Consider the following 13619-nt stretch of genomic DNA (forward strand, 5'->3'; position numbering starts at 1 on the left):
TGTCTAATTTCTTGAGTTCTGTATATATTCTGGATATCAGCCCTCTGTCAGATGTGGGGGTGAAGACCTTTTCCCATTCTGTAGGCTGTTGTTTTGTCTTGTTGACCGTGTCCTTTGCTCTACAAAAGCTTCTCAGTTTCAACAGGTCCCATTGATTGATTGTTTCTCTCAGTGTCTGTGCTACTGGTGTTATATTTAGAAAGTGATCTCCAGTGCCAATGTGTTCAAGAGTACTTCCTACTTTCTCTTCTATCAGGTTTCAGAGTAATTGGATTTATGTTGAGGTCTTTGATCCACTTGTACTTAAGTTTTGTGCATGGTGACAGATATGGATCTATTTGCAGCCTTCTACACATTGACATCCAGTTATGCCAGCACCATTTGTTGAAGATGCTTTCTTTTTTCCATTGTACATTTTTGGCTTCTTTGTCAAAAATTATATGTTCATAGGTGTGCGGGTTAATGTCAGGGTCTTCAATTCAATTCCATTGGTCCACATGTCGGTTTTTATGCTAGTACCAAGCTGATTTTATTACTGTAGCTCTATAGTAGAGCTTGAGGTCGGGGATCGTGGTGCCTCCAGAGGTTGTTTTATTTTACAGGATTCTTTTGGCTATCCTGGGTTTTTTGTTTTTTCATATGAAGTTGAGTATTATTCTTTCCAGATCTGTGGAGAATTGTGTTGGTAATTTGATGGGGATTGCATTGAATCTGTAGATTGCTTTTGGTAAGATCACCATTTTTACTATGTTAATCCTGCCTATCCATGAGCATGAGAGATCTTTCCATTTTCTGACATCTTCTTCAATTTCTTTTTTTCAGGGACTTAAAGTTCTTGAAATTGATGGATCTAGAAAAAATCATCCTGAGTGAGGTAACCCAGACTCAGAAGGACAAACATTGTATGTACTCACTCATAGGAGGATACTAGATGTAAAACAAAGATGGCTAGACTGCTACACAACTCCAGGGAGGCTACCTAGAAAACAGGACCCTAGGAAAGACACAGGGATCACCCAATGACAGAGAAATGGATGAGATCTACATGAACAACCTGGACAACAGTGGGAGTAATGAAGGGCAAGGTTTGAGGGAAAGAAAGCTTAGGGGAGCAGGAGATCCCAGCTGGATCAAGAACAGAATGGGAGAACAAGGAATAACAGACCATGATAAATGAAGACCACATGAGAACAGGAATAGGCAGAGTGCTAGAGAGGTCCCCAGAAATCCACAATGATACATCCTCTCTAGACTGCTGGCAATGGTCGAGACAATGCTTGATCTGACCTAGTCTGGTGATCAGATGGCCAAATACCCTAACAGTTGTGCTGAAACTCTCATCCAATAACTGATGGAAGTGGATGCAGAGATCCTCAGCCAAGCCCCAGGTGGAGCTCCAGGTATCCAATTAATTGTCGAGAAAGAGGAAGGACTGTAAGAGCGTGAATTGTTGAGACCAAGATTGGAGAGGCACAGGGACAAATAGCCAAACGAATGGAAGCACATGAATTATGAACCAAAGCCTGTGGAGCCCCCAACTGGATCAAGCCCTCTGGATAAGTGAGACAATTAAATCGCTTGAACTCTTTGGGAGGCACCAAGTCTGTGGGACCGGGACCTGTCATTAGTGCATGAGCTGGCTGTTTGGAACCTTGGGCTTATACAGGGACACTTTGCTTATCCTAGAAGGAGGTGACTAGACCTGCCTGTACTCAATCCACCAGGTTGAAATAAATTCCCAGAGGAGTCTTGGCCCTGGAGGAGATGGGAATGGAGGGGAGGGGCTGGGGGGAAGGTAGGGGTGGAGGTGGGAGTGGGGAGGACAGGGGAACACATGGCTGATGTGTAAAATTAAAACACAAACATATATATATATATATAAAGATTGTGCAAGGTGTTCCACCATAGGTAGTGGGCTCCAAAAAGCCAGCTCATGTACCAGGGGTGGATCCTGATCCTACTGACAGGGGGCCCCTTAAGCAGATCAAGCTACACAACCGTCTCATTTATGCAGAAGGCCTAGCCCAGTCCCATGCAGGCTCCACAGCTGTGGGTCTAAAGTTCAGGAGTTCCCACTAGCTTGGTTTGATGTCTCTGTAGGTTTCCCCATCGTGATCTGGATGCCCCTTGCTCATAGAATCCTTCTTCTCTCTCTTCAGCTGGACTCCTAGAGCTTGGCCCGGTGCTTGGCTGTGGATCTCTGCATCTGCTTCCATCAGTTACTGGATGATGGCTCTATGATGACAGTTAGGGTATTCGCCCAATCTGATTACCGGGGTAGGCCAGCTCAGGCACCCTCTCCACTATTGCTAGTAGTCTAAACTGTAGTCATCCTTGTGGATTCCTGGGAACTTCCTAGCACCTGATTTCTCCCTATCCCCATGATGTCTCCCTCTATCATGGTATCTCTTTCACTGCCCTCCCACTCCATCCCTGTTTCAGCTTGACCATCTTGTTCCCTTTTGTTCTCATCCCCTATCCCCTTCCCTCCATTGCCCCCACTTTACTCCTGGAGATCTCATCTATTTCCCCTTCCCAGGGCAATCCATGTGTCCTTTTTTAGTTCTTCCTTTTTAGCTAGCTTCTCTGGAGCTGTGGGTTGTAGTCTGGTTTTCCTTTGCTTTCCATATAATACCCACTTATGAATGAGTACACACCAGGTTTGTCCTTCTGAGTCTGGGTTACTTCTCTCAGGATATTTTGCCTGCAAACTTCATGATGTCATTGTTTTTTTTTTTTTTTTTTTTTTTTTTACTGTTGAGCAGTATTCCATTGTGTATATGTACCACATTTTTCTCTATCCATTCCTCCATTGAGAGGCATCTAGGTTGTTCCAGGTTCTGGCTATGACAAATGAAGCTGATATGAACACAGTTGAACATGTGTTCTTGTAGTATGATTGAGCATCCCTTGGGTCTATGCAGGGCTGGTTTTTATAATGAGAAACCACACATGATTCTTTAATTAGCCACAAAAGTGGCTAAAGATGCGAATTCACTTTTCTCACCCATAGGAGATCATGGGGAAAGAGAATATACAGAAGGCCAAACAATGGAATGGACAAAGCAATCCGGTGAATATTCCAGAGAATCTGAATCCTGAAGTCAATGTACCTTCTTGTCAAATGCCAAAAGAGTTTTCAAGCACCAAGAAAAGGGAAGAGACTAAACTCCACATAAAACTGGCTGCAAAAACAGAAAACAAAACAGATATAATTTTTCTCAGCTCAGTTTAAAAATTAAAATTTGAAAGTATCTTAAAATTTCAAACTTTCCAAAATATGTTCATGTATGGGAAAATGTTTAAATGCTATTGAGAGGCCAGATAGCAAGCCTTTGCAATTCTTCAATAGAAATGTTAACTTTTTTTTTTTTTTGAGACAGGGTTTCTCTGTGTAGCTTTGTGCCTTTTCCTGGAACTCACTCTGTAGCCCAGGCTGGCCTCGAACTCACAGAGATCCACCTGGCTCTGCCTCCCAAGTGCTGGGATTAAAGGCGTGTGCCATCACCACCCGGCTGAAATGTTAACATTTTAAACACATCAATTTCTCTGCAAATAGTTCAATACATAGCATTCAACCTGACTATAGGCAGCGGCAAGATTTGCTCATTTTTAACTTACATAGGATGATACTAACAGTATATGAGAAAGTAAAAAGAATGGACAACATGAAAATTCTGTATGAGAATGATGTTTAAGCCTAGCCTTCTTATCTCTTCAGACACTCTAAAATGACCATGATTTAAAGATTTAAATACTAAGTTACTGATTTGTGGCTGGAGAGACACATGATAAATTAATCCAATTCAATAGACTTTAGATAACCAAATAAATATGCCCTGAGATTTTTATGGTGCAGTTAGAGTCTCAAATCAGCGAGTCCACAGTGGCTTACAAGATAAATGTAACAAAACTACTAAAGATGCAGACAATAATTTGATTTACGTCTATCATCTTACATTATTATGCATCACAGAAACCTAGATTGTTCTCAAGGCATGCAGAAGCAAGGGGAGAGGGTATGTCCTGCTTCATTTCAAGGCTAGACCACACAGTACACAAATATTTAAAATCAACCAGATGTAAAAAGATCTCTTTTGTGTATTCAGCCTCCTGTGCTGGCTTTTCTCATTATGAAAGACTCAGGCTTGCAAAATGTCTATCTTGGGCACAGATTAACCAAGACAAAGTCAATGTGATTCAATAATACAAAAAGAAAGCAATCAGCATGGCTACCCTCATCCTACTTTGTATGTTGTTCTTTGAGTTATTTACATAATTGTGTGTAAAGGCTGAGCATAGGGACATGTGCGCCTTTAATCTCAGCAATTGGGAGGCAGAGACAGGAGGATCTCTATGAATTCAGGATTATCCTGCTCTACATAGTGAGTTCCAAGCCAGTCAGGACTACACAGAAATGTCATGTCTTTGTGTGGGTGACAGTTGAGTGGCTTGATCTGTTTGTGGGGTCCCTGGCAATGAGACCAGGACCTATCTAAAAAGTACATGAACTGGCTTTTTAGAGCCCATTTCTAGTGGTGGGATGCCTTACTCAGCCTTGATGCAGGGGGAGGGGCTTAGTCCTGCCCCAACTTGGTATGCCAGCCTGTGTTGACTACCCAATGGAGGCCTTATCCTCTATGAGGGTGAAGGGGTGTGGGGTGGGGAGTGGGGGGGGAGAACAGGAGAAGGGGAAGGAGGGGGAACACTGGTTGGTATGTGAAATGAAAAAAGTTTTAAATATAAAATCACAAATAATGTTAAGTAATATGAACTACTTAGGAATGGTTGTTTTCCACTCAATGCCATCCTGCGATGACCCTTGTCACTTGAGCCAGTGTTTTGTCATCTATAGATACTTCGTGAATCATAACACAAATTTCCAAAACACACTGTGTTCAGATTCCTTTAAGTTATTTGAAATGTTAGGCATTTTTAAATCCGGTAACAAGCTCTCGGAGGAAACATTTAACCAAGTCAGAAGCACCCATTGACACAGCAGTATAGTATTTTTTTCTTACTTGCTGTGGATATCTCCTTATGATTTTCAAGCCTGGCTGTGATTATTTAAGCACTGAAATGACTAGCTCTGAGCTTGTGCCTCTGATTTCATGTGTGGTACTAGCTCGACACAGCGCCTTTCATCTACAGATTTAAAGCGTTTCTTCATTCCATAGTTGATTGGCATTTTATTTATGATTTAACACTGCCTTCCAGTTTCATCCTGTCCCGGGCTCTCTGTTCCTTAACACAGTCTTTCTCCTCTCCTTTTCTTCAGTCAATGTCCTGTCCTGGTTTTTCTAGTCATCCAAATCCTACAGAGCTTTCAAAATCCAAAGCAAATTTTACATCTCCTAAACAAAAACTCTTTTTATTTAATCATAATGCTTTTGTATTGTTTTAAATCATCGTAACAATCCCCTTCATAGAATAATTCCTCTGTCTGTCCATCACATTTTACTTCATTTCCATATCCTCCTATTGTGGTGGACTACATGAGGTGAGTGCATTTCATCTAAGCCTAATAAAGACCATGGGAAGATTCTTAGTTTCAAATTTTAACTTATTTCCCTGTTAATAGAAAATGTTGGACCAGGTGATTATTTCAACACTAACTGTCCAATCTCTCCTTAGCTGAGCACTACCTACATTTACCACTAGATGGAGCCAACAGCAAATTAACACCACTTGGAAGCATCCATACCTATTTTTATTTTATTTAATTTTTTATTCGAGTTTTTTTCTATACAATACGTTTTGATTATGGTCTCGCTTCCCCCAAAACCTCCCAGATCTTCCCCTCTTCCTCACTCACCTAAAGCCACACCTTTCATTTCTCTCTCTCATTAGAATATAAGTAGGCATCTTTAAAAAAAAGTAAAAGAAGATAAAACAAAAACAAACCAGAACATAACATAATAAACAAACAAACAGAAGGAAAAGATTTAAAAAACTATAATTTTTTTTATTTATATATATGCACTATAAATGCAGTGACATCCATGTTCTCACACACAGAAATCCTATAAAACAGAAAACTGGAAACCATCAGGCATATGCAAAGGACATGGAAGATAACCTGTTTTTAAGTTAGTGACAAAAATATAACAGGTCAGTTGTCGCATCTACTGGTTGTCATTGGAGAGGTAAGTTACAGATTTCTGCAGACACCCATGATGCCCTCAAATCAATCAAGGGACAAAACATAATATCTCGAAATGTCTTCCCATCCTCCCATGGCTCTTATTTGTTTCTTCCTTATTTTTGTTTGGTGAAAAAATTTAACCAAGTATCTTTTTCACTAATAAAATATGCATAATACAGCATGAACAACAGACAGCATGTTGGAGTCTAGAACTCACTTATCTTATCAAACTGAAACTTTATGTTGAATGAGCAGCAGAATCCCATTACTCACTCCCCTCACAGCCAGCATTCTGGGGTTGAACTATTTATACCTTACATGAGGTTGTATCACTAATACAATTTGGACTAAAAAAAAAAAAATGATTATCTTATCTGTCATCTTAAATATAATTTACATTTTGATAACGAAGAATCACATAGTTGTTCTTGTTTTGAAATTGAACATGCTTGCTAAATAAACCCTAATGAATATCCTTTAAATAGTTTATGGAAAAATACTTGTGAAAGGTTCATCAAATACCTTATTTAACAAATATGTACTAATTGTTTGCTCTATACATAATAGTATTACAGTCATCTGAGACAATATAATATCATTCACAACTCTATGATATGAATGAGAAGACATGAAACATTGTTTCAAAAATCACAATACAGACAAAAATGAGGACACAGGTATAATTATCAGCTGAAGAAATTAACTGGGCTATGTATAAGAACTGGGATATTTTAGAAAAAGGGGCCAAGTTTTACCTTATACAAGAAAAACACACTGAATGGGCGGTGGAGAATGTTGACTGTCTAAGTTAAGTCTCCGGATTTCATTCCATAGATGATGGGACAACTGAAGACTTTCTCACACAGTCTCATGAGCAGAGCCTCCCTCTAGGCACTTAGTCTGCTGGCTGAGAGGATGTTTGGCAAGAGTGAGAAGTAGGCAACAGAGCCGCAGGTTGAGGGGTATGACAGTCCACACATACTCCTAGGAGTCAGCGATGGCCTAAAGAAGGCCCAGGAAAACAGTGACAGCCAGAGATGTCAAGGAACACAGGGAAGAATGACTGGTGTAGAAGCAGAGAAGAGAGAAACAACTGGAGTCCACTGTGATTTAGTGAACGGTGACAGAAACAAACGACCATCCACGTGTGTCTTGAGAATTAGAACCTGATGCCTGCACTCTTTTCCTTACTCACATGCATGCTTTCTGCCTTTTCTGATTGCCACTGTCCTTCACTTTCTTTGTTGGTTTAAAAACTAACTACATCTGTCAAGCCAGTGTGAGGATGGCGGTGCCATCTGAAGCAAGTCACTCATCAGTGAGACTGTGTTGTGTTTATTAGTACAGAACTGGAGGAGGGGGCTTTCTGTGGGATGAGTCTCTTCAGGAAACATTACAAGACATTAAAATAGTAATGGAGACAGAGTAATGGAAGCAGATGCAGAGATTCACAACCAAGCACGAGGCCGAGCTCCGGGAATCCAGTTGAAGAGAGAGAAGAAAGATTAGATGAACAAGAGGAGGTCACGATCATGGTGGGTAAATCTACAGACAACTGAACCAAGCTCATAGGAACTCATGGACTTTAGACCGACAGCTGTGGAACCTGCATGGGACCAGACTAGACTCTCTGCATACAGGGGACAGTTGTGTAGCTGGGTCTGTCTGAGGGACCCCTGGCAGTGCAATCAGGAACTATCCCTGGTGCATGAACTGGCTTTCTGAATCTCATTACCTATGGTGGGACACCTTGCTCACCCTTGAGGCAGGGGGAGGGGCTGGGTCCTGCCTCAACTGAGTGTACCAGACTTTGCTGTCCACCAATGGGAGAACTTATTCTTTTGGAGGAAAGGATGAGGGATGGGATGGGGGCTTAGGCAGGGTCGGTGGAGTGGAAGGAGGGATGAGAGGGGGATCTGTGGTTGGTATGTAAAATGAATATTTTTTTTAATAAAAAAAAAAAGTAGTGATGGAGAAATACCCATGTGTGGGTCCAGAAAACTTCTTGGTCCTTTTTCTTTTTCACAGCAGCTCCCCTCCTCCAACTGGACTTTGCTTAGTTTAACAGTGCTAATCCTGAATCAACTCCGTGTGAAGGCTCCAGAGCACCAAGATGATAAGTCAAGAATCATGTTCACTTGAACTTAGAGACACAGGGCAGAGCACTATTCCTTCTGTAAGAAGAAGGAAATGGTACCAGCTAAGATTCCTGATACAGATAAAGTCTAATGGAATGGCAAAGATAAAAATATTGCTCACTGGAAATAGCCTGAGTCAAGACAGGGAGGCTTGATGCAGCAAGCTGGATTTTAGAAACAATGATTAGTTTGAGAACATGAAGTCCTAGTGGGGAGTATCAGGGAAGACTGCGGCAGCAGAGATGCCAGGGAGAGACACGTGGCCAGAAACTGTCAACAAGCCATGAGATCAAGCCTAAGGGACAGTGGAGAGAAATCTTGCCTGTTTTTAAAAGGAAACTGGTCTCATTCGATTAGTCTTTTTATTTTGGTGATGGGTGATATTTCTCTTAGAAATGAACAATACAGAATTTCAAGACAGAAAAATACAAAGTAGAAAAATAAGAGGTGATACAGGCAGAAGAGATATAAAATCCTTGCATTCTGCCTATACCCAGGATTATGTCTTAAAATTTAGTAGTCATGTTTCTAGATGTATTGCTATTAGAAAGTTATTATTGGCCACATGGTTTCAGTACACCATGAGGATCTCTTAATGTTTCAAAATAAACATGAATTGTAAAGGGAATTGTGGCTTAGGAATGCAGCTCTATTGGTAGAATGTTGTCTACCTAGCATGCATATAACCTTGGGTTCTGTCAGTATCACCTAAACTAGGCATGGTGGTACATATTCCAATCCCAGTACTCAGTAGGTAGAGAAGGAAGGATAAGTTCAAAATCATCCTTGGATACATATCAAGTCTAAGGCCAACTTGGGATACATATTGCTAAACAAACAAACAAAAATGGCTAGTGAAATGTCTCAATTAGTAAAGCATTGGTCATGCAATCATGAGGACCCGTGTCTTAGTTAGGGCTTCTATTGTTGTGAAGAGACACCGTGACTATAGCACTTCTTATAAAGAAAAAAAACACTTAGTTGGGGTGGCTTACATTTTCAGAAGTTTAGTCCATTATCATCATGGCGGTATGCAGATGGACATGGTGCTAGATACACCTTGTCCAGAAGGCAACAGGAAGTGGACTGAGACACTGGAAGTGGCTTGAGAATATACAAGACCTCAAAGCCCACCTCCCCAGTGACACATTTCCTCCAACAAGTCCATATCTACTAATAGAGCCACTCCCTTTGGGGGCCATTTTCTTTCAAACCACCACAACCTGAAAGAAAATCCCAAACACCTGTTAAAAAAAAAAATCCAAGTGTGATGTCCTGCTCCTGTAATCCTAACACTGGGAACACAGAAATAGGTAGATTCTTGGAGCTCACTGACCAGCCAGGATAGCAGAATTAGTAAACTCCAGGTTGAATGAGAGACTTTCTCTTAGAAAATAAGGTGGAGAGAAACTGAAAAAGACATTTGGCATCTAACTCTGACCTTCAAATGCATTCATAAATGTATGCAGCACACTTATACCTGTGCATATGTGTGTGTTTGTACCCACATGGAGAGCATTGCCCAAACGTTAAGTATGCTTTTTCAGTTAAAAAGTTACCTTAAGCTTTTCTCAGCATTGTGCTCCACTATCACTATTGTGGTTTGGATATGAATGCCCCCCCCCACCCCCCAGGTTCAAATGTTTGAATATTCGGTGGTAGGTTAGTAGAACTATTTAGGAAGGTGTAGGTGTGGCCTCGCTGGGGGAAGTGTGTCACACGGGGTGGAGTGGGGGATGGGCTTGGAGAGTTTAAAGACTGCTGTCATTTGGAGTTATCTCTCTGCCTTGTGCTTGAGGTTCAAGATAAAGTCTTTCAGCTTCCTTCTCCTGCCATTGTTCCACTAAACGTTCACTCCACCTTCATGGACTCTAACCCTCGGGAACTGCAAACCCAAATAAACTCGTTCTTCTTTAAATTGTTTTGGTCAAATTACTTTTTCACAAGAATAAAAAGAAGCTAAGGTAGTTATCCTGCCAAATGCTGTAGCTTTCTATAGGAAATACATGGAGGTCCTTGTGCTCACAGATAAGCACTGGGGAAACCAGGGATGATAAACACGTAGGGTTTTCTGCCCAGAAGGCTGGGAATGGAGGTGGTTCACAGCCTGGTGACCTCTGTGCTGTCTGCATGGCCAGGTCCCCAGACCCTTATCTTAAGCCTGTTTATCTCAGTCTACAGCCCTATCCTCTTCCAGACTCTTATCATATGCATTGTATACACTTGAGCTTGCTTTCTCTGTTGTCTATAGAACCTATGTTTACAAAAGACGTCACTTGTACTTCACAACAAGTTTCAGTATAATCATGTCTTAAGCTTTTTTGTACACATGAGATTGAGTTAATTATAATCAGAACCTCACCCCCAATTGTGCTGTGATTAAATATGCCTAAAATGAACGCTAGAAGTTTGAAGCAACACTGGTTATTGAGTCATGTTGAATGGGACTTCCTTCTTGCATCTGGCAGATTGATACTTCTGCTGGCTCTGGTGTGTGCAGAAACCTACCGAAGCTCCCCTCTTGTCACTGAGTCCCTATTTGTTCCAACCTTTCTGTTGTCCAAATCTGGTCTCTGCCTTTCTGTAGTCAGGAGGCTGGTTCTTATTTTCTTTGTGTATTGGGTTCTTTAGCTACCCAGGTTTCAGATGGATTCAACCAATGGAGATGAAAGGAAGAAAGTGGTAGGGAGGGCAAGTGAGTGGGGTAGATGGCAAGGTTTCTTTCTAATCTTTGTTATGCTTCATCCCTTGTCTACTGTTGAGCTCAATCTTTTCTGGCCTGCAGTTCCCTCTAGATGACCGTGCTTTGAGAAGCCCAGCTTCCTTTGTTCCTCCTGCTGCTCTAGAAATGCGAATGGTATCTTCATGTTGCTGGCCCCTGGAACCGCCACAATCCTAATTTGTCTCCAAGCCTGTTCCACACCTCTTAGTATAGCTTCCAGTAAAAAACCATTTCTCTCTCTCTCTTTTTTTTTTTTTTTTTTTGGAGCTGAGGATTGAACCCAGGGCCTTGTGCTTGCTAGGAAAGCTCTCTACCCCTGAGTTAAATCCCCAACCCCAAACTCTTTCATTGTGTATGAACAAAGGTGCATTGTGTCTTGGCAAGAATGGGACTAACAGAAAATTTTTTCTGTTTTCTACATGACTTCCTTCATAATCTGAATCTTCACTTCAAAATGTTGTTTCCTCAGCTCAGCTCTTAAATTCATAAACAGAAAGATCATGCCTACTTTACTCAGTTCTGTATTTTAAGCATATCATGGTTATTTATCTTATTTCCTTATCTATTGATTTATTTATTAAAATGTATAAATATTTAATTGCCTCCAGAAAATAAAATATCTATGTATCACCAAGATGGTCTAAACAGAGACATTTTGCTAGATACATCCTGGAACCAAAAGACTAGGCTGTAACTGACTGATGTATGTGGCCTCTGTGTTCCTGGAGGAGCAGAAAGGAGACCTGTGTCTCCTTACACAGTTTCTGGTAGCCAGTGCATTATAGAGCTTGTCTGTAGCACACCAATCATGGGGCTTTTCTCCATCATGAAGTATTTTTTTAGTTATTAAAATTAATGGTTTTCTTTCAAGATTACCGTTGGCATGCAGCAAACCAGGAATAGCCAGGTTGGTAGAAAAAAAGAGTTTTCACTGGAGAAGTCACATTCATTCTCACAGACAGAAGGAAGGTGCATAAAAATGCTTACCTGCATCAAATCTGAACATGATTGAGGTTGCAAGAAATTATCTGATGAGCATCAAGACATCCTCTGCTGGAGAGGCTGCATGCTTACAGAAGGGCAATTGGAGGATGGCTTAGAAGGCTGGAGCTCAGTTAAGAGTTTGGATAAGGTGGGGAGGTTGGCAGAAAAATCATATGGAGAAAGAAAACTTAGAACAGGGTGAAGGAAATCCATGGAGTCACTTCCTCATGAAAGTAATGTTTGTAATGCCTTCCTTTGTGGGATGTACAAGAGTGAAGCCAACCAGATCATGACCTAATACTGTAGTCTCAACAGTAAACCAGTGCACCCATGGCATCCAAGCTATCTAGATATGTGGGACTGTATATTGTTCTTCTTATTTTAGCCAATTTAAGCTGGGGTTTATATTTCTGTATTGAATGATGTACCAGAAATGGGTGCAGCAATAAGACATTGAGGGGAAATTGGCTGCAGTGAGGTAGGATGGTGGCCAGTGAGAACATGTCCTTCTCAGATATGGATGATAACAGTCTTCACAATGGAGCATACCAGCTGGCTAAATGCTTCTTATGCTGTCCTGTGATGCAGACATTTATCTAGCTTGATTGAAATGAGGTAGATAGGAAAATAGAGCAGATAAAAAGATTTTAGACCATGACATATGTTAGCTGCTTCCACCAGTTCAGTGAGAAAGAAGACGAATCTTGGCTATACCTGAGGACAGAGAGGAGCAAATATTTTTATTTTCATTTTTTATTTTTTTCTAGTCTCTTCTTGGCCTCGACAGCAGTGACAAGTATATGTTTCATCTTGGGGAGCAGACCTTAAATCCAATCACAAAGTGGTTAGTTCCTTCCATGACATTAATGATATTATCGCACCAGTGGGCATGTCTTACAAGGTCTATGATTATTCTAGTTATCAGAATTCACAGATGGGTAAGATTGATTGTTACTTTTCTTCTACCATAACATGTGCAGCTTCTCCCAGCACTATGAAAGCCATCCAATAGGAATGAAGCTTCCAGAATAGTATGGACTCTGTTTATCATGTTTTATGACACAAGTATGTAGTATCCTCAGCAATATGGTCTTATTTCTAAATTCTGACAGCTATTTGCAGTAGACACATGATGGGAGAGGGAGAGTCAATTTATTTTAAGGATGTGGCTCATAACAGGTTTTCCATCCTCCAGTGGAAGCCCATACATCCAAGAGTATATGAGCAGCACAAACTGGACTTGATGAAATTAAAAAAAAAGTTTACCAAAGTTGGTTGGGAAGGGGAAGGTGGTTGGAGCTGGGAGAAGTTAGAGGAGAGTGAATGTGATCAAAATAAGCGGTATGAAATTCTCAAAGAACTATTTATTACTATTATTATTATTATTATTATTATTATTATTATTATTAATCTATTTTCTGAGACAGGGTCTCCCTTAAGTGACTGGTTGTCATGGAACTCACTATTACAGACCAGGGTAGACTTGAATTCACAGAGATCTCCCTGCCGAAGTGCTAGAATAAAGCCATGTGACACCATGCTCAACAAATAACTCATTTAAAAAATCCTGTTTTCTTTTTTCTTTAGCCCTGAGTTAGAGTTTTCTGAGATTTGAATCTAACCAGAGAAA

Source organism: Onychomys torridus, chromosome 3 (assembly GCF_903995425.1).
Source record: "Onychomys torridus chromosome 3, mOncTor1.1, whole genome shotgun sequence".
Classification (NCBI taxonomy): Eukaryota; Metazoa; Chordata; class Mammalia; order Rodentia; family Cricetidae; genus Onychomys; species Onychomys torridus.